Source organism: Budorcas taxicolor, chromosome 15 (genome assembly GCF_023091745.1).
Source record: "Budorcas taxicolor isolate Tak-1 chromosome 15, Takin1.1, whole genome shotgun sequence".
NCBI classification, from domain to species: Eukaryota; Metazoa; Chordata; class Mammalia; order Artiodactyla; family Bovidae; genus Budorcas; species Budorcas taxicolor.
In genome coordinates, this window is record NC_068924.1 from 38,676,747 (window position 1) to 38,698,207 (window position 21,461).

At 38.9% G+C, this 21,461-nt stretch overlaps 1 protein-coding gene across 4 annotated transcripts in view; it reads left to right on the top strand.

Moving 5' to 3' along the window:
• The first annotated feature begins 244 nt into the window (after positions 1-244).
• The window catches only part of BTBD10 (BTB domain containing 10), a 77,193-nt gene continuing 55,976 nt past the window's right edge, over positions 245-21,461 (top strand). For 2 of the 4 annotated variants that reach the window (XM_052652668.1, XM_052652670.1), the window contains exon 1: positions 245-373. The gene's annotated coding sequence lies outside the window, so the exon portion shown is untranslated. The remainder of the gene's footprint in view (positions 374-21,461) is intronic. The other 2 variants (XM_052652671.1, XM_052652669.1) reach the window with 2 other exon arrangements.

Below are 21,461 nucleotides of genomic sequence, written 5' to 3' on the forward strand. Positions count from 1 at the left end.
CTCAGGCTCGAGGATCGCAGTAGATTCTGACGTCTGTGGACACAAGCGCTTCCCATTTTGTGGCACCAGCCCCCAGGCTGAACGCCCACCCCGGGCTGCCACTCCCTCAACCGCCGGCACCCTCTGAGCCCCGCCCAACTACATTGGGCCCCGCTCTATTCTCGCGACGACTCAGCTAATCTCGCCTATTCGATCTGAGGGATCTCGCGAGAAGCAGCCTGGAGCCGGCCTGTAACCTGCTGGGGCGGCTTTAGTAGCCGCAGCCGCTCGAGCGGCCGCAGCCACAGACACCTCTCTGGAGGGATCTAGTTGGGGAGGAAGCGAAGGTGTCGCTGGCCCTGGCCTGTGCCTGGACACTCAAAGGGGACTACAGGTTCGAGGGTGACTGGACTCAGTTGGGGAACTCAGTGGGGGCGGCGCCGGAGCCTGGGCTTGGTGGGGGCGAAGGAGGAAGGGGGCGGAGGACGAATCTGGGCTTGAGAGCTCAACTGCTGTGGCGGTGGTCTGGGCGTCCCAGATCCTGCTGGGAGATCGTGGGTGGGGTTCTGGGCTCCGGCCGCTGGCTCCCAGTTCGGAGAGGCAGCGAAGGGACTTGGGTTTCGAGGGTGCTGTTTTTGGGTTGGAAGTTCTGAGGCCTTTCCCCAGAGATGAAGGCGATACCCTCAACCCTCTTTCCCAGGGCAGGGGAACCCTGTGCCCCGCCCCTTTTCTGTCATTCTGGGTTAACGCCGCCACATCCTGAGGAGGGCGCATCACAATAGGGGCTAAGTTGGCCCCAGTCTCGCTTTGGGTGAAGAGGAGTGAGACCCCAATAAGGTGTTGCGTGGTTTTATGCTGTAACGATATGACGTGCGGTAAAGCTTTGTTTTCCCAAAATTCGCCCAGAAAAGCTGCTTATTTTTTTCTTCTTTAGATACAAGTCTTTTGACACCCTTTATCTTCTTGAATGGTGTGCAGGGAGGTTAGACATCACGTAGTAACTTGTTAGTGTGGGGACAGTATGACCATCATTGGGCCACACAGATTTCCTGCTTATTTTTCTCTTTAGTACTTTGAGTCCGTGATGAGAAGTCACTAGTCCAAACATGCTAGAGCATCAGTCTCTTGTCGCTTTATGCATTTAACATACACAGTTTATTTAAACTTTTTTTTTTACTCTTTAAGAATCTTCATTTTTATTTAAATTAATATCAGAGAAAACTAACAGTATGTTGATTTTCTTTGTACAACTGGTTTCCCCACCCCCTTACACAAATTTGATCAAGACATTTTAGAGAGGGGGTTATAGATAAATTTTGAATGAAATAGACTGTAGAAATTGGAATAAGATATAATAAGGAGTGCAACTGTAAGGGCCAAAAAAGTTTCTATACTGGAGAACCCATCTAGGACTGAAGCCCAGGCTTTGAAAGTGAGGACTATAGTCATTAGAATACAAAACAGAAAACCGTAGAAGTAACTCGGGAGAGGATTTGATGGTGAATAAAGACTATTAAAAAAGTGTGTGAGGAGAATTGTTTTTGAAGATGTATATGTGTTTTCATAAATTTCTATTACATTTCTCAGAGTTTATGGCCTAACTGCTATTGTTATACATAAAGAGAAAGTGGGAAGGGAGGTTCTGAAGCTTGGAGTGTGACAAGGAACTGGAGTAACATAGGTTCAATTAGGAAAGCTTTCAGTGTCTTGACAAATGTTTTTGAATTTTTACCTTTTTTTTTCCTTCTAGAAAAACTTTCAGGTGGGCTTTTTACATTCTGTGTTACCCTTCCACCAGTCTGAATTTTTTTCTTTCTCAACCTTTCTTCTAAGTCTTGTAAAAAATTTTTTTATCGTTAACTGTGAAGTTGCAAACGAATATGTCCTGCTTTGTTGCTTTATACATTAGGTGACTTGTTGAAGTGATCTGGAAAATATGCACCTTTCAACAAACTTACATGCTTCAGATACTAGAAAATAAAAATGAGTGAAATACACTAGAGAGTTTATGCCTCATGTAGAGAGGAATATCCAGTTCTCAGGTTCACTTGATTAGTGCAGTAATGAATTTGGGCCCAGTCTTCAACCTTCTCAAGAGAATACAGGAAATCTAGATTTTTGCTTGCCATTCTCCTGACTTTTAAAAATATTGACAACTACTTGAAACAATTAAAAATAACTTCATGTGGCTCAACCAAACCAAACCTGTCAGTTATTGTATCCTGCTCTCTAGGTTTGGAGCGTTGTTCTAAGTAAAAATTAATAATTGTACAACTAAAAAAGATTTTAAAGCAAGTATGCCAATTAGTTTGCAATTTCAAAACCAGGAGTACTTGGGGGGAAAATACCAGTTCTAACTGAAAGCAGTTAAGTTTAATAGCCTTTAAATATGGTTGGGCAAGTTGAACTGATGCTTAGTAATGTTTTAAATAATTTAAATTTTTAAATATTTAAAAACATATTTCCTTGTATGGAAATAAGGGAAAAACTCTCAGTATATATGGTTTAATAACTGAGGGTTCTGAGCAAAGCTGATTTGTAGGTTTCTTGAATTGATATATTGAGAAGCTTTTTATTGTACTTGTGATTAATACATAAAATCTAGGAGACCCTCTACTCATCTGTGGTTTTGAATGTTTATTGTTTCTACCATCACTTGTTGTCTTCCCAGTCACTGACTTTTATTGGAAGCAATATTGATTCCTGGAGGATGGGGTAGGGAGAAGGGGCACTGAGATGTGAAGAAATGGGAAGAGAAGAGTGTGAGGTGAAGCAGACACTCACATGCTTCTCTTTTACACTGTCCATTACAAGATTGATTTAACTAGTTTTCTTGTAAGAAGAATAGGTACTTTGATTAAACACATGGTGCCTTGTATGTAGTAGAGCAGAGCTTAATGATATTTGTGGAATTGAACCCTGTGGATTAAACCACATTTACCCATTAGAGGGAAATACTTTAATCACATAATCTGATTCATACTTAGTTGGACTGTGGGGAATGGGAGTTTCGAGGTCAGTTCTAAGAAAGAAGTGAACCTCAGACATAAAGAGGGCAAGGTGAAGGTCTTCGGAGGGAGTAAGGTTGAGAAAGGCTAGGTGAGGGAAAGAGTTTTAAAAAGGAAGATAAAATGGTTAAGTACTACTTTATCTTCTGTGCAGCTTTACAAAGAGCTCTGCCTTTTACAAGACAGAGTTATTTATCATAACTTATGCAAAGACTGCATAGAATATTGGTTTTCAATCAGGTCTACTTTGGGAATTGGCAGACTTAGTTTTCTTTCTTTAGCCCAGTCTTTTTAGGTCAAGTTAGTCTAACACCTCTTCACCCAATCCCTGCCTCTCTCTGGTGCGGGAAGTGAAACAGGAGAAGATGGTATGTTTTCTGTGAGGTGTTCCTCTTTGAGAGTTTAAAAAACATCCTGAAGAATCTGTTATGTAGTTTTGGAGATTATGTTTGTTGAAGGAGGACCCATCATTTTCCTCTCTCCATGTATCTACATGACTTGTAAAGTAAGGAAGTTCTCTCTTGGAAGTATTTTTCTCCTGTCTTTCAATTCCTTGAGTGAGATGCCTTCCCAAGGGAAGATTAGATGAGGCCTGTGAAGCAACTGAATATGCTTTTGCTCAATGCCTTCTGGTTCTATTTTTAGAGCCTTCAATTCTTAGGACATAACACTCTCTACTCCTCTGTATGGTAGATGCATCTGAGCAGGCTGGACCCTATGAGGGAGAAGGAAACGAAACATCTACAGTTCAGAGTTTAATTTACAATGAAGTAATAGGAAGCTTTTTTAGCCACTCATTTCAGCTGTATTTTTATCTTTGACTCGCTTTTTTGTTTGTTTTTTGTTGGTTATGAACCTACAATAAGGGAGAAAGATGCTCATTAATGGAGGAAGAACTACTTGGAAATGTTTTCTCCTCTTGGATAGAATGTTTATTAGGGCTTAAGCTAATGTTGTGTTTTCCTACTATGGCTTTCTCTTGTTTGCTTTGTCATAAACTGAGTCTTGGCTTGTTAAGGAAGCAGAAATCTAGAGCTCAGCTTTGGAAGATAAGCAATCACAATTCAAAGAGATGCTCTTTGGGAGAGGATTAAGAAGTTGGTAAATGTTCCATGTAGAAATAATAGAAAGTTGACATTAAAGGGGAAAGATATTATCTGGAATATGTGACCTTATGTCACAGATTTTTGAAGATTTGTAAAATGTTAAAAGTATGCCAACAAAAGAAAGCATCTTTACTTATCCTAATAGTTTAATTATATATTTCTGTTTAAAAAATGTAAGATATCTGATTACATGGTACTTGTTTTTATTTTTTTGTAGTTGAATGACCTATTAGTACTTTTGGTCATGAACTGAAATTAACATTTTTGATATTTGGTTGAGGGTGAGAGTCTGTCATAGTGAAATCACTAACTGAAATACTTGATTAGAAACTATTAATAACACTTTTCTAAGCTCATTTAACATTGTAATCATACTTTTCTAAGTGGAATACCTTATTTGGGATCATTTAGATCTGTATTTAAAGCTAACTGTTAGGTCTATGATGTAAAAGTTACTTAACTACTCTGAGACTTTGTTGGCTCACATGAAAAATGGAGGTTGAACATAATTGTCAGGAGTTTAATAATGAAATAAATTATGTAAAAGTGCTGTGTAAATAGTAAAGGGAATATAACATGTTAACACTTTATACTGTGTTTATGCTCAGAAAATAACATACCTTCTGGTAATCTTAAGACACATCAGGGAAATTTACATTTACATCTAGCTGTCTCATTTGTAGGGATAATATGGCAGTTCTGTTTTTAATTTTTTGAGAAGCTTCTATACTGTTGTCCATAGTGGTTGCACCAGTTTACATTCCTACCAACAATGTAACTTTACTGAAGTTATTTGGTTAGTGGGTTTCAGTAGTGTATTTAGGATTTTCTGCACTTAGTATCGTATCATCTGTAAACTGGGACAGTTTTACTTCTTCCTTTCTAATTTGGATTTCTTTTATTTCTTTTTCTTGTCTGGTTACTAGGGCTAGGACTGCCCAACACTGTGTTGAATAAAAGTGCAAGAGTGGGCATCCTTGTCTTATTTCTGATTTTAGAGGAAGTGCTTTCAGATTTTCACTGTTGAATATAGTGTTGGTTGTGGTTTTGTAATATGTGGCCTTCTTTATTCTTCAGCTTGCCAGTGTGGTATATCACTTTGATTTGCAGATTCTGAAAAATCCTTGCATACCTGGGATAAATCCCTCTCGATAACAGTGTGTGATCCATTTTATGTATTGTTGAATTTAGTTTGCTCATGTTTTGTTGAAGATTTTGCATCTGTGTTCATCAGTGATATTGGCCTATAATTTTCTTTTCTTGTGGTATCTGTCTGGTTTTGATATCAAGGTGATGCAGGCCTTGTAGAATGAGTTAAGAGGCATTCCTGTTTCTTCAGTATTTTGTAATAGTTTAAGAAGAATGAATGTTAGCTCTTCTTTAAATGTTTTGAAGAACCTACCTGTAAATTCTGTCAAATCTGTAAAATCTACCTGTAAAATCTGGTCCTGGACTTTTGTTTGTTGGGAATTTTTTTAAAAAATTGATTCAATTTTATTATTGGTAATTGCTTTACTCAGATCTTTTTACTTCTTCCTAATTCAGTTTTTGAAGATTGCATATTTCTAGGAATTTATCCGTTTCTTCTAGGTTGTCCATTTTATTGGAATATATTTGTTCTTAGTAATAGGGTCCTTTGTGTTTCTGTGGTGTCGTTTCTATTTTATTTCTTTTCATTTCTGATTTTATTTATTTGGGCTCTCTTTTTTTCTTGATGAGTCTGATTGAAGGTTTATTAATTTTGTTTATCTTTTCAAAGAATTACTAATAATTTTATTGGTCTATTATTTTTTTAAGTCTCTTTCATTTACTTCTGCTCTAATCTTTATTATTTCTTTCCTTCTACTAATTTTGGGTTTGTTTTTTCTTTTTCTAGTTCCTTTCAATATAAGGTTAGGTTGTTTGAGATTTTCCTTGTTTCCTGAGGTAGGCCTGTATCACTGTAAACTTCCCTCATAGGGAGAGAACTGCTTTTGATGTGCCCCATTAGATTTGGATTGTTGTATTTCCATTTTCATTTGTTTTCAGGTATTTTTTCATTTCCTCTCTGATTTCTCCAATAAACCATTGATTGTTTAGTAGCATTTTCTTAATCCTTCTCATTTTTGTCTTTTATAGCTTTTTTCCTTGTAGTTCATTTCTAGTCTCATGCTGTTTTCAGAAAAGATATATATACTTTTACTAAGAAAAGATACTTATAATTTCAGTATTCTTAAATTTATTGAGAATTGTTCTGTGGCTGAGGGGCTTCCCTGGTAGCTCAGATGGTAAAGCAGCTGCCTGCAATGCAGGAGACCTGGGTTCGATCCCTGGGTCGAGAAGATCCCCTGGAGAAGGAAATGGCAACCCACTCCAGTATTCTTGCCTGGAGAATTCCATGGACAGAGGAGCCTGGTAGGCTACAGTCCATGGGATCGCAAAGAGTCGGACACGACTGAGTCATTTCACTTCACTTCACTTCTGTGGCTGAACTTTTGATCTACCGATTTGCACTGAAAAGGATGTGTATATTCTGCTGGTTTTGGGTGAAGTGTTCTGTATATATCTATTAAATCATCTGCTCTAATGTATTATATAAGGCCAGTGTTTTGTTACTGATTTTCCATCTGGATGATCTGTCCATTGACATAAGTTAGGTTTTAAAGTTTGCTGTGGTTACTGTATTACTATCAGTTTCTCCCTTTATGTTTGTTAATATGTCTTATATATTTAGGTGCTCCTACGTTGAGTGCATTTATATTTATAATTGTTTATATCTTCTTATTGGATTGATAACTTTGTCATTATGTAATGGCCTTCTTTTGTTACAGTCTTTGTTCTAAAGTCTGTTTTGTCTGATATAAGTATTGGTATACCAGCTTTCTTTTCATTTCCACTTACATGGAATACCTTTTTCTAGCCCCTCATTTCATTTTGTGTATATCTGTAAATCTGAAGTGACTTTCTTATGTGAGCTTATGAAGTTAAAGTGTTAGTCTCTCAGTTGTGTCCGAATTTTCACGACCCCATGGACTGTAGCCTGCCAGGCTCCTGCATCCATGGGGATTCTCCAGGTAAGAGTACTGGAATGAGTTGCTATTTCCTTCTTCATGGGATCTTTCTTATTCAGGAATCTAACCCAGGTCTCCCACATTGCAGGCAGACTCTTTACAGTCTGAGCCACCAGGGAAGAGCATAGGAACATATATATGGGTCTTTTTTTTTTTTTTTCCACATTTCGTTGGAGCATTTAGTCCATTTACATTAATTATTGATAGGTTTATACTTTGCCACTTAAATTATTGCCTGATTGCCTTCGTAGTTATTTGTAGTTCTTTTGCTCTCTTCCCTTGTGATTTGATGACTGTCTTTAGTGTTATACTTGAATTTCTTTCTCTTTTTTTGTGTACGTATCTATTACAGAGTTTTGGTTTGTGGTTACGATGAGGTTAATAAATGTATACACACATATATGGTTGTTTTAAATTGATAGATCTCTTAATTTTGAACAAATTCTAACCACCCTATATTTTTATCCCATATATATTTATTATTTTTGACATCATATTTAAAATCTTTTTGTATTTATTATGGCCATACATTATTTTATTACCTTTGTCTTTAGCCTTCCTGCTACTTGCTGCTGCTGCTGCTAGGTCACTTTCCTGGTGTTATAAAGCCAGTAAATAGTAACTATTCTGGTTCTAAAATTTGCATTCTCAATCATGATGCCATCCTGTCTCCAAATATTTGATTTTCTTTTCACCTTAGATTTTTAAAAAAGTGAAACTGTTCTTTAGTGTGCCTTGTTAATCGTATTAAGGAGAATAGATGTCTTTCCTTAATACTTTGTCTATAAATTAGCTAGAGAAAGTAGGTTTGGCAAGGTAGCTAAGTCACTTCAGTCATGTCCAACTCTGTGCGACCCCATAGACGGCAGCCCACCAGGCTCCCCCCTCCCTGGGATTCTCCAGGCAAGAACACTGGAATGGGTTGCCATTTCCTTCTTCAATGCATGAAAGTGAAAAGTAAAAGTGAAGTCACTCAGTCACGTCCGACTCTTAGTGACGCCATGGACTGCAGCCTACCAGGCTCCTCCGTCCATGGGATTTTCCAGGCAAGAGTACTGGAGTGGGTTATAATGGTTGATCTATTACCTTTACTATATGTTTATCTTTAAAGTTGTTTTTTTCCTTTCATAATTTTCATATTTCTAGCAGTGGACCTTTCTTTTCTGCTTATAGAAGTTCTTTCAACAATTCTTGTAAAGCTGATTTAGTGAGTGATGCTGACCTCTTTTAGGTTTTGCTGATCTCTAAAGTCTGTTCCCCTTCAAATCTGAACAATAACCTTGTTGGGTAGAGTATTCTTGGTTGTAGGTTTTTTTCTTTCTTCAGTTTGAATATGTCATGTCACTCCCTTCTGGTCTGCAGCTTCTTCAGAAAAGTCAGCTGATGGTCTTTTGGGAGTTCCTTGTGTGTGACTAGTTAGCTTTTCCTTCACTGCTTTTAAAATTCTCTTATCTTTAACTTTTGCCATTTTAATTATAATTTGTTTTGGTGTGATTTTAAAAAAAAAAAGACCCATATATATGTTCCTATGCTGTTCCTGGTGGCTCAGACCGTAAAGACTCTGCCTGCAATCTGGGAGACCTGGGTTTGATCTTTGGGTCAGGAAGATCCCATGGAGAAGGAAATGGCAACCACTCCAGTGTTCTTACCTGGAGTGGACGTTCCATGCTTCCTGAACCTGAATGTCTTTTCTTTTCCTGGGTTAGGGAAGTTTTCAGCTATTATGTCTTCAAGTAAGTTCTCTGCCCCTTTTCTCACTCTGTCTTCTCCTTCTGGGACCTCTATAATGTTAGAATGCTTGATGTTGCCCCAGAGGTTTCTTGAACTATATCCTCATTTGAAAATTTTCCATTCTTTTTTTCTGTTCAGCTCAGGTGATTTACAGTACTGTGTCTTCCAGATTGCTGATTGGTTTCACTGTATTTTTTATTTCATTTATTCTATATGCTTTGTTGTTCTTTGTATTTCTAGCTGTTACACTTCTCACCATGTTTTTTCATTCTTCTGATTTTGTTGAGTATCTTTATGATCACTACCTTGAACTTTTTTTTCAGGTAGATTACGTTTCTTCATTTAGTTATTTTTCTCGGTTTATGTCTCATTCATTCATTTGGAATATAGTCCTCTATCTCCTTATTTGGCCAAATCTTTGTATTTCTTTCAATGTCTTAAGTGGGTTATTTATGTTTCCTTATCTTGAAGTGGCCTCATGTAGGAGATGTCCTTTGGGGCCCAGCAGCACACTCCACTCTGGTTACCAGAGCTGTGTGCTCTAAAGGTGCCTTTTATGTGAGCTGCATGAACCGTTATGTTGTTCTGGAGCTGAGTACTGTGAGTGTGCTGCTAGGCAGTACTGTCCTCTGTCCAGTTAGCTGTGCCTTACGTGGTGACTGCAAGCCTCCTGGAGGGCAAGATAGGCTTCTTGTATGGCTCTTTGCAGGGCCTGGTGGGCGCAGGGCTGCTGCTGGCTCATTGGAGGGTCGTATTGGGTCCCTGGCACTAATAGACTAGAGAGGACATTCCAGAATGGAGATTCCCTGTACTAGCATTAGCATGGTAGGACCAGCTCCCCCAAACGGCTGTTGCCATCATTTTCTCCCCCAAGGAGTGTCCCATTTGCCTCCTGTCTCTGGGAGGCTCTCTAAGATCAGCAAATGGGTCTTGCCCAAGCTTCTTTCAAACTACTGCCTCTAGTTGGGGCTTGGAGCATGTTGAGATTTTGTGTGCTCCCTTGAAGAGCAGAATCTCAGTTTCCTAACGCCCCATACCCGCCTCTCAGGCTCCCAAACATAAGTTTTCCTGTTTTCAAAGCTAGACGTTCTGGGGACTTCTTTCCTGGTGCACAACCCCATGGACTGGGAAACCTCTTGTGGGGCTTGAACCCTTTTCCTTGGGGATGACCAGTTGTAATATTTCTCCTATTTGTGGGTTGCTAAGCAAATGATGAGGGTCCTGACAGTACAGTGTCTCCACCCTTCCTACCTTTCTCATGTGGTTCCTTTATGTCTTTAGCTGAGGAAAATCTTTTCTGCAGCAGGTTTCCTGCAGCAATCTAATCTTCAAGTTGTTCCTTTAGATAGTTGCTCTGTAAATAGTAATTTTGATGTGTCTGTGGATGGAGATGAGTTCTAGGTCTTCCTACTCCACCATCTTGGCCATCTCCTCTATTTTCTGTAATATGAATGCTAGGTGGAAGAGTAGAGAAAAGGGAAAAGAGAATATACTGTAGAGAAAAACGGCATGACATTTTAAAAGTCATCTCTTTGTTGACTACATTAAAAGTAAATTTTAAAGCTCAGATACCTAAGGAAGTATTTCAGGTGCATAATTGTGATCATATTATTCAGGAACCCATTCTGGTACTTACTGGTCATTGCTTATTATTCTAGCATAGATGGTAGTTACAGCCACATTAGTTTAGTTCAGTTGCTCAGTCGTGTCCAACCCTTTGTGATCCCATGGACTGCAGCATGCCAGGCTTCCCTGTCCATCACCAGCTCCTGGAGCTTATATGTCCATTGAGTTGGTGATGCCATCCAACCATCTCATCCTCTGTCTTCCCTTTCTCCTCCTGCCTTCAGTCTTTCCCAGCATCAGTCTTTTCCAGTGAGTCAGTTCTTTGCACCAGGTGGCCGAAGTATTGGAGTTTCAGCTTCAGCATCAGTCCTTCCAATGAATATTCAGGACTGATTTCCTTTAGGATTGACTGGTTGGATCTCCTTGCAGTCCAAGAGACTCAAGAGTCTTCTCCAACACCACAGTTAGAAAGCATCAATTCTTCGGTTCTCAGCTCAGCCACATACTGCTATTCAAATTTAAATGAATTAAAATGGAAAATTAAAAGTTCATTTCATTGGTTGTACATTTCAAGTGTTTTATAGCCACATGTGGCTAGTGGCTACTTTTTGGACAGTGCAGACATAGAACATTTTCATTATCACACAAAGTTCTATTGGGCAATATTGCAGTCGAGAGAGCTTGAGTCATGCTTAAGGCCTTTTCTGTCTTATTCAGTTGAGGGCAGTTAAGTAAGCAAACATCTGAAAGGAATGGAAGGTAATGGAATAATGAATGGGTCAAAATGCAACAGCATGGTAAAAGTTATATGAAAAATATCATGTAACTTATTTTCTAAACCTCTCAGAGGGGAAAAAGAAGACATTGTTTAAAAGTTTGACTTTGTTTAAAGGATCATTGAGGAAAAAATAGAACATTGCTCAAGTCTGCCTTTGTTTAAAGGGTTCTTAAGGAATTGAATATAATCTCCTTTGATTTAGGCACTTCATCAGCTTATTGGAGATTTGCCTATATTAAATTTTATGTCAAGGTGATTTGCTTCAACTGAGATGTTTCTGGTTTTGAAGGCAATGCTATTTAGTCATAGAAGAAAAGGAAAAATAGGGACATACACATAGAAAATAAAACATTGATACTTTTTTAAGAAAATTTAAAAAAAATCATATATGCCTTTCAGTGAGTTTTAAGAATTTAGCACTGTAAACAGCATCTAGTTCATTATAATGCTAATTATGTAATATAGGCATTTAGAAAATGCCTAAGATAGAGACAGATTCTTCAAACATTGATTGAGCTGTTAAAGATGGGAAAAAAATAAATGGTTCTTGAAGTGTTAATGTCTTAAGAAGTTAGCAAAATTTCAATGGAAATTCTGTAAAAGTGATAAAATCAGTTAGCTCAGAGATTTTATCTGCAGGTCACCTCTGGCAGTTCAAGGAGTGAATATGAGCTGACTTTGGAAGTCTTACATTTTGGTGGATTTGATAAACAAGTCTTTCAAATAGACAAAGTACCCTACTTTTAATGGAAAATTCGTGCAATTTTATTAAATCTGTTTGTTAGGGTATCCCTAGAAGTTAGCAAATGCCAGGAAAGGTACTGAGTACTCAATGAATAGATTTCGAATGAAAACATAAGTCAATTGAATTTGATATCCTGAAATTATTTACATAAAATTTAGTCAGATATAATCTAGTATAAAAGTACCTGAATAAAATTCTCAGTTTTATTTACTTACTTTATTTTAATTGTATCAAAGTAAGAAAGAATGCAAGCCTTGACAATTGAAAGTGCTTCTGTGAGATTTAGACAGGCAGCTTTGAGGAATCTTTTGGGGAATATTAGGGGTCATTTGATAATATCTTTAAAAATGTTTACGGGAATGTTTGTTATGTTCCATCCTCTAACACCACTTTTTTAGCGTATAGTTCCTAAAAGTGAGTATTGGCATCAGGTAGTTTTTGCTCATTTGAGGGTAAAATTGGCAAGAGTGGTGGGTATGATTGTACAATACAATTCCTTTCAAAGATAAGGAACTAAGTTAAACTAAGTTAAAGTGAAAGTTACTCAGTCATGTTTGACTCTTTGTGACCCCGTGGGCTATACAGTCCATGGAATTCTCTAGGCCAGAATACTGGAGTGGGAAGCCTTCCCCTTCTCCAGGGGATCTTCCCAACCCAGCAATTGAACCCAGGTCTCCCTCATTGCAGGCGGATTCTTTACCAGCTGAGCCACAAGGGAAGCCCAAGAATAAGTAAGTGTTAGTCACTCAGTCGTGGCCGACTCTTTGTGACTCAGTGGGCTGCAGCCCATCAGGCTCCTCCGTCCTCAGTCCATGAGATTTTCCAGGCAAGGATACTGGAGTGGGTTGCCATTTCCTTCTCCAGAGCCCAAGAATACTGTAGCCTATTCCTTCCCCAGCAGATCTTCCCGACCCAAGAATCAGACCGGAGTCTTCTGTATTGCAGGCGGATTCTTTACCCACTGAGCTCTCAGGGAAGCCCAAACTAAGTTAAAGACTCTCTGTAAATCTTCATAGTAGTGTATTGTGTTAAATGAAAAGCGCTTTAGCTTCCTTTTATCTTAATTTTATTCATTAAAATATTTTGTAAAAGCTTACATACAACATGTACTAAGCTGTGGGAACACAAATATGAGTCATACTTTGTTCTTGCCTTCAAGGAGTCTTACAGTTTAAGGGAAGATGTTGCAGAAATATATTCTACCAATGCATAATGATGGGGTTCAGAACATGCTACCCCAAAGTATGGAACCTTCATATATGGAATATTTTAAGCTGAAGGAATTAGAACAACAGCATATACTGGAGGAGCTTTCTGACCTGCCTCTAAAGCAGGTTATAAAGTCCTCATGAGAAGTTTCTTTCCTATTCCCAGAGGAAAGGAGCATCTTTAGTTCCAAAGGTGAAGGAACGTAGAAATCTGAACAGCAGCTAATACTAGTAAGTTCACTGTACTCAGCTCATCCTCTTTGTCCTGTTTTATCTTTCCATGATTTTCTCCTTTTCATCAAACTTGGCATGAGAACACTCAGGTTTAATTGTTTCTTCAGGTGTTCATTTCCTTATGAAGGCTCCAGTGTCAAGTATTGGGTTGGCCAAAAAGTTTGTTTGGTTTTTTTGTAAGATCTTAAGAAAAAAAAACGGATGAACCTTCTGGCCAACCCAGTAAAACTTATATTAAATAAATTTGTATGCTTTTCTCTTGTTAATCTGTCTTGTTACAGGGCTCCCAGTTGAAAACTTAGGAAGGGTAGGGGAAAAAGATTTTTCCTCCCCTACAGTATGTATTGACCATATTTAAGCAGTCAGAAACAAAAACAGAATTATAGGTAAGCAGTAAAATTAAACAAGACAGAAAATTTCTGTAACAAAGCCATCTTCAAATACTTAATCCCCCCTTTTCCAGTTTTGAAAACAATGTGTCAAATAGTATAAGAAGTACAATGAAAAGTAAAGTGTTAGTTGCTCAGTCATGTCTGACTCTTCCTGACCCCATGAAGTGTAGCCTGTCAGGCCCCTCTGTCCATGGAATTCTCCAGGCAGGAGTACTGGAATGGATAGCCATTTCCTTTTCCAGGGAACATCCCGACCCAGGGATTAAACCTGGGTCTCCTGCATTGCAGACAGATCTCTACCATCCGAGTCACTAAGTCTCACTTCAGCCTTTCCTCAGAGGCAACTGATTATAAGTTTTATGTGATACTACTAGACATTTTAAAAATATAAAAACATGAGTGAGTGTTTGCATACATATTTTAAGGCTATATTGCAGTGCACAATATGTATCTGTACCATGCTTTTTATTTTATTTATTTTTAAAAGGATTTTTTTAAAGATTTATTTTATTTATGGCTATGCTGGGTCTTCACTGTTGCACATGGGCTTTCTTTAGTTGTGCTGCATGGACTTCTTATTGTTGCATAACATGAGCTCTAGGATGCTTGAGCTCAGTAATTATGGCTCATGGACTCTAGAGTACAGGCTCAATAGTCGTGGCACACTGGCTTAGTTGTCCCGTGGCATGTGGAATCTTCCTGGACCACCGATTGAACCTGTGTCCTTTATAATTGCAGATGGATTCTTTACCACTGAGCCACCAGGGAAGCACTGTTCTGTGCTTTTTAGCATACCATTATATCTTGGAATATTTTTCATATCAGTATCTATCTCATTTTTACTGGCTTCATGATATTGTGCAGATTTTTAACCAGTTCATTTCTGATGGACATTTAGATCAATTCTAGGTTTTTGTTATGATAAATAATGCTGTGAAGTCAAGGAGATTAAAAAATGTGTTTTGTGTTAGTATAGTGATAGTATAGTTCAGTCAGTTCAGTTCAGTTCCTCAGTTGTGTCCAACTCTTTGTGACCGCACGGACTGCAGCATGCCAGGCCTCCCTGTCCATCACCAACTCCCGGAGCTTGCTCAAACTCATGTCCATCAAATTGATGATGCCATCCAACCATCTCTCTGTCGTCGCCTTCTCCTCCTGCCTTCAATCATTCCCAGCCTCATGGTTTTTTCCAGTGAGTCAGTTCTTTGCATCAGGTGGCCAGAGTATTGGAGCTTCAGCTTCAGCATTAGTCCTTCCAATGAATATTCAGGACTGAAAATTAATACAGTTAGCACTATACTAACACACGTACACACGAAGCACATACATTTCTTTTATCTCCTTGACTTCACAGCACTATTTGTTATAGCAAAAAGTGGTAGGTATGTATAATTAGAGGGCTTCCCAGGTGGCTCAGTGGTAAAGAATCTGCTTGCCAATGCAGGAGACTCCAGAGACATGGGTTCAGTCCCTGGGTTTGGAAGATCCCTTTGCATGGGCATTGGCAAGCCACTCCAGTATTCTTGCCTGGAAAATTCCCTGGAGGTCACAAAGAGTTGGACACAACTTTGCACACACACACGTGTAATTAGAAAAGGCTGAGCACACTTTTAGTGTTATAGTAAGGTAGAATGTTTTGGACAGTATGGTGACAGACCCTAAGGTAGTTCCATGAGCCCTGCCTCCTGGTGTTTGTGCCTTTGTATAATCCCTTTCCCTAAAGAGTGAGCAGAATAGATGGGGAAACAGTGGAAACAGTGTCAGACTTTATTTTGGGGGGCTCCAAAATCACTGCAGATGGTGATTGCAGCCATGAAATTAAAAGACGCTTACTCTTTGGAAGGAAAGTTATGACCAACCTAGATAACATATTCAAAAGCAGAGACATTACTTTGCCAACAAAGGTCCGTCTAGTCAAGGCTATGGTTTTTCCAGGGGTCATGTATGGATATGAGAGTTGGACTGTGAAGAAAGCTGAGCGCTGAAGAATTGATGCTTTTGAACTGTGGTGTTGGAGAAGACTCTTGAGAGTCTCTTGGACTGCAAGGAGATCCAACCAGTCTGTTCTGAAGGAGATCAGTCCTAGGTGTTCTTTGGAAGGAATGATGCTAAAGCTGAAACTCCAGTACTCTGGCCACCTCATGTGAAGAGTTGACTCATTGGAAAAGACTCTGATGCTGGGAGGGATTGGGGGCAGGAGGAGAAGGGGACGACAGAGGATGAGATGGCTGGATGGCATCACCGACTCGATGGACATGAGTTTGGGTGAACTCCGGGAGTTGGTGATGGACAGGGAGGCGTGGCGTGCTGTGATTCATGGGGTTGCAGAGAGTCGGACACGACTGAGTGACTGAACTGAACTGAACCAAAAGAATATGCTAAAGGTAATGTAATCACTGACTCAATGGACATGAGTTTGAGTAAGCTCTAGGAGTTGGTGATGGACAGGGAAGACTGGTGTGCTGGAGTTCATGGGGTCACAAAGAGTTGGATGTGACTGAGAGACTGAACTGAATGTAAAGTTACTTCCCTAATTATGTTACATAAGACTCCATTTTACTAGCAGACTTCCTATCTCTACATCATTGGCTTTGAATCCTCATGCCATAAGGAAATGAATTTGTTACAATCTCAGTAACCTTGGAAGTGGATCATTCCCCAGTTGAACCTCCTAATAAAAATTTAGTTATAGTTGACACCTTGGGTTGTAGCCTTGTAGGAGACCCTGCTAAACTATACTGGATTCCTAATCCGCAGAAGCTAAGATGGTGTTGTAAGCCACTGGATTTGTGATAATTTGTTATGTAGCAAGGAGGCTGTTACATCCCAATGAGAGAAAAAATTTAAAAATTTTAAGCTTCTTGGATACGGCAAGAATATTCTGATTAAAAATAACTGAAGGAATTTTCACAGAGGTTAGAAACTGGGATAATAGGTCTATTCTTCCAGAGATTACAATGTGCTTTTTTAAGCTAAGAGTATTTGTTTTACATTATAGTTACTATAGGAACGATGTAAGGTTTTGATTTAGCTCCTAAACTGTTACCAACTATGATATCATATTCATCTTTTTATTCCAACCATCTAGCACATTACAGATGCTCAATTACATAGCAGCTATCTGGGAATTCTCGTTTCCAGTGATCTCAAAAGGCAAATAGAAAGTCATGAATGAACTAATGAAATATGCAAAATTTGTAATAAGTAGTCTACAAGAGAAATTCAGCAAGGTACCCAGCACTGTGTTACTATATAAGGTGTCCTGTCTCATTTATTCTTTATAATAATTTGATTGGCAGTTATGTTAGTAATAGATAAAATAATGGTAATGAGAATTGTATTTTCATCATTTCACATTTAAAGAAATTGAGCTTAGAGGTTAAGAAGCTTGTACCAAGTCATATAACTTAGTTTTATCTGATTCTAAAACCTTTTCTGTAAGTCAGTTATTATTGTGGCAGAAGTAGAAAAATTCTCACCAGTGTTTATGATTGAAAATTTGTATGTGTCTTCTATGGCAGTGGGAGGATGGTAAGAGAGGGAGTATGATGTGGGGGTTTTGATCAAAAAGCAGTTTAATGTCATGCTAATATATTTGATACTTGGATTAAACATCTCTGCTGCTGTGTTTTTTCTTTTTAAATTTACATACAATAAAATTCTAGTGGGCCGTTCTCAGGAGTTTTGACAAAGACATACAATTGTGTAACTGCCACCACCACAATTCAGATACAGAATAGTTCCATCGCCCCCCAGAATTACTTTGTGCTATCCCTGTGTAGTTCCCTCAACTCTGACCTCTGCCTGTTTTATCTATAATCCCTACAGTTGTGTCTTTCTGTGTTATATAAATGAAATCATATGGTATGGAATCTTTAAGTCTTGCTTTTTTCACTTACCATAATGTTTTTGAGATTCCATTTTGTTGAGTATATTAGTAGTGACTGTAGTTACTTCTATGCTGTATCATTAGATGCTGTCTCATCTGTGTTTGCAGAGGTGTTTTTCTTTAATCTTTCTATTCTGTGGGTGGAGTGATTTCTGATGCTCTGTTTTTAGGTTACCTGAATTTTTTGTTGTTGTTCATTCCATCTGCTATTGTGCCCATCTATTAGATTTTTCATTTTAGTTCTTTTCAGCTAGAGCTGAATTTTTTTTTCTTTTTTATTTCACTTCTCTATTAAGCTTACCTTTCTGCCACTCAGGGCCATTTTCTTATTCTGTACTTTGTATATACTTTCCTTAGATTGTTTCAATTTATTTATAATATATGCTTTGAAAAGTCTTAATTTGCTTAATCCTACATCTAGACCTGATCTTGAAGAGGCAGCAGTGAGCAGTGGCATGAAGTAAGATCTTAATTTCCTGGCCAGAAATTGAACCTGGGTAGCCTGGATGAAAACCAGGAATCCTAGCCACCACACCAGCAAGGGCTAGAGGCTAGAAACTATTTTTCCCTGGCTCTTGCTCCCAGTGAAAAATACATTTCTCACAGAGGCAAAAACCATAATTGCAGGTACAGAGTTTATTATTAGAAACATAGCATAACAACAAATGACAGAGCACACAGAAACTGTTAAGATAGAAACAAGGCAGAGAGGCACATCCGGAAAGAAAAAGTGTGTGCGGCTTTCCTAATGAGTGCAGCACAGAGGTGGTTACATGGTTTAGATAGGGCAGTTCTTCTGGGTCTTTGCCTTTGGCCAATTATCTGTCTGGTTTCTTTTTTCACACCTGCCCTTGCCCTAGGACCCTCCCCAATGCGCGTGTGCAACTTTTTTCCAAGATGAATTCTAGCCCAGAGGCCTATGGGACAGTCTTCGCATCACATATTAAGGATTTTATGGGGTGATGCCCCCTCCCCGCTTTTTGACTCCCAAGGAGCCTTTCTGCATGTGCAGTGTCTCCCTTACCCAAGAGTGTTCCGGAAGTATATGGCATCTTGATCCTTTACTCAAACAAGGTTTAGCCCCTCTCTATTCCTGCCATGACTGTTATCTTAAGGTATCCACAGGAGACAGAGCCTGTCTTTTTACCCTGTTTCTGTTGTTGCTTTCATTTCGGAGGGCAAACAGGAGGCTGATTATAAATGCCTAACCTGGAGCCCACCTATCTCCTGTCTCAGAAAATGTAAACAAGAGCTAGTTGTATGTGTCCAGCCTGAAGCCCTTCTTTCTCTTGCCCTTAGAAATGTAAACAAGAGATCAGTTGTAAATACCTAGTCTGGGGCCCAACTATCTCCTGCCTCAGACACACTTGGAGTCAGTTTCTATTGACTGCCTTTTTACTGTCTTGTTTGTTTGGATCTCGTAATTTGGGGTTGAAATTTTTGGTGTTTTGTGAAGATTATTGGGTTTTTTGGTTCTAGTGGACCATTAACTTGCCTGGACTCAATCTGCAAACTTTGTTTCCTACGCAGTGTGAAAGGGAAAGTGTTAGTGGCTCAGTCTTGCCCCGACTATTTGTGATCCCATGGACTGTAGCCCACCAGGCTCCTTTGTCCATTGGATTCTCCAGGCAAGAATACTGGAGTGGGTTTCCATTTCCTCCTCCAGGGGATCTTCCTAACCCAGGGACTGAACCCATGTCTCCTGCATCGCAGGCAGACTCTTTACGGATGAACCACTGGGTAAGCTCACATTGTATGAGACAGTTGATACCTGTGCTCAGTTCTTTCTTTCAACTACTTGTCTTTTCACTTTGGTCTCCTAGAGAGTAGGATAAGGGTAGGGTTCTCTGTACCTGTGTAATTTGGTGGTCAGCTAAAAATTTGGGCAGAGTTTATAGTCAAATTTTGGAGCTCACCTTCCCTGTGGTTCCCTACTTCTGGGGATTTCCTCCTAATACCTATTTTGTTTGCCAGTAGTAATCTCTGTCCTCTGACACCTCCAAGCCAGTAAGGGCTTCAGCTTTCTGCTGCTTGGGCTGTGTATGGTTGGGGAATGCATTTGGTTTAAAAAGCATCAAACTTATATAGATCTTACGCCGTGCAGCTTTCAATTCTTCTATGGTCTACTGTAGAGACTACCTGGGGTCTCCTCCCCACCCTCCCATTCATGTGTAATTTAACTGAGCAGAGTTTATGCTCAGATTTTTATGCTCTTGTGGTTCTTCCATTCCTGGTAAATCTACCTTAAATTTCTAGCTGCACTTCAATCCCTGAACTGTTCTGTCTACCACTTTGAGCTTTGTGACTGCCTTCACCTTATCTGTTGGGGGATAGGAAGGGCCCTCAATAGAAAAACTTCAAGTTGATCTCATGATTCTGTTCCCTTCCATTTGGAGTTTTTCAAGAGTAAACTCTTCTTTTACTACTGTGTATTTTGGGCACTTTCCAAAAAATCCTTTAAAACAATTTAAAAAAAATTTATCCAGGTTTAAATAATTGTTATTTGCAGGAGACTTGCATGATCATTTCTCTCAACTGTGCAGGAAGTTCCTTTTCATCCCTCTGTTTCCTTTTCTTTAAAAGTTGCTTCCACCTGTTCTTTTTCTTTCACAGTTACATCTATATTATGTATTTTGTGCCTTTTAGATGGTACAGTCTCTCTTTTATGCCTATAAGAGGGAATCTCATCAAATGATCCCTCAAGTTACATCTAGACCCCTCTGAATATGTCAGTGCTTAGGTGTTTGCTCTTTCAGTCTGCCAATCTCAAATGGCTCATTTGCCCTGTGGGACTATCTATCACTCCTTTTGATCTTTTCCACCATAGGAAAGGTTACCTTAGGACATTTTACTAGCTCAGGTGCCTTCTTGACTGCGTTTTGTTCAGTCTTTCCCACCATACCTCAGGATATTTGGCTTTCTGTGCAGCTGAAGACAGTCCTTGGTCATTGCCCCGGGTATCACTGTGTGATTCTGTTCTCTTCACTGGTTTCTTTCTCTTTAAGGTCTTCCTCTCCAATAAACACCTCACTTGAATTAGTTTGTTTGCAAAATTTGAGAGATAAAAACAATTTCACTTAACAGAAAAGCTCTTGTATAGTGTGACCCTATTTAGAGTGAGATCTCAGTAGTTTGGGAAAAGCCACAAGATGGCTGCCGTTAAAAAGCTACATTTGTTAGCAATAAGGAGCAAATATATGAACTTCTGTGTACTTCGCTTATTATGTTGGAAAGAACATGGGCTTTCAGTTAGGCTGAGATTCTCAACTTAGCCCTAACATTTCCTCACCTATGAAACAGGGTAGTAATTTTGGGTTGTTTTGAGCTTTAAATAGGAGAAAGTATATAAACTTCCTAGCACATTGATAATAGTAAGGACAGAATAAATTGTATCCATATACCATCATGATTTTTTTTTAAACTCTTCTCTGGGTCATTGCTGTCAAGTAATGCCTGGAAGTGGTGTCCTAGGGAGTGCTTACTTATGATACTATAGTTGTGAAGATTCTGGTTCCCTCCACAACTTTTTTATTTTAAAGATACTAATATCCAAGAGGAGAAGCAATTGAATCACTTTTTTTCACAATTGACTTTTGGCAGTGTCCTGAATGCATGTCTTTAGCCAATAGGTCCAGTTGATCTATACAGTTTATTTCTAGATTATTTAGAGTTTACATTATTTCTGTCATACCTAAAAATAGTAATGAATTTTGTCTATTTTGTCTATTTGTTTCCAATCACCTAGTAATTATTTTTTCATGATTACAAGATCCCA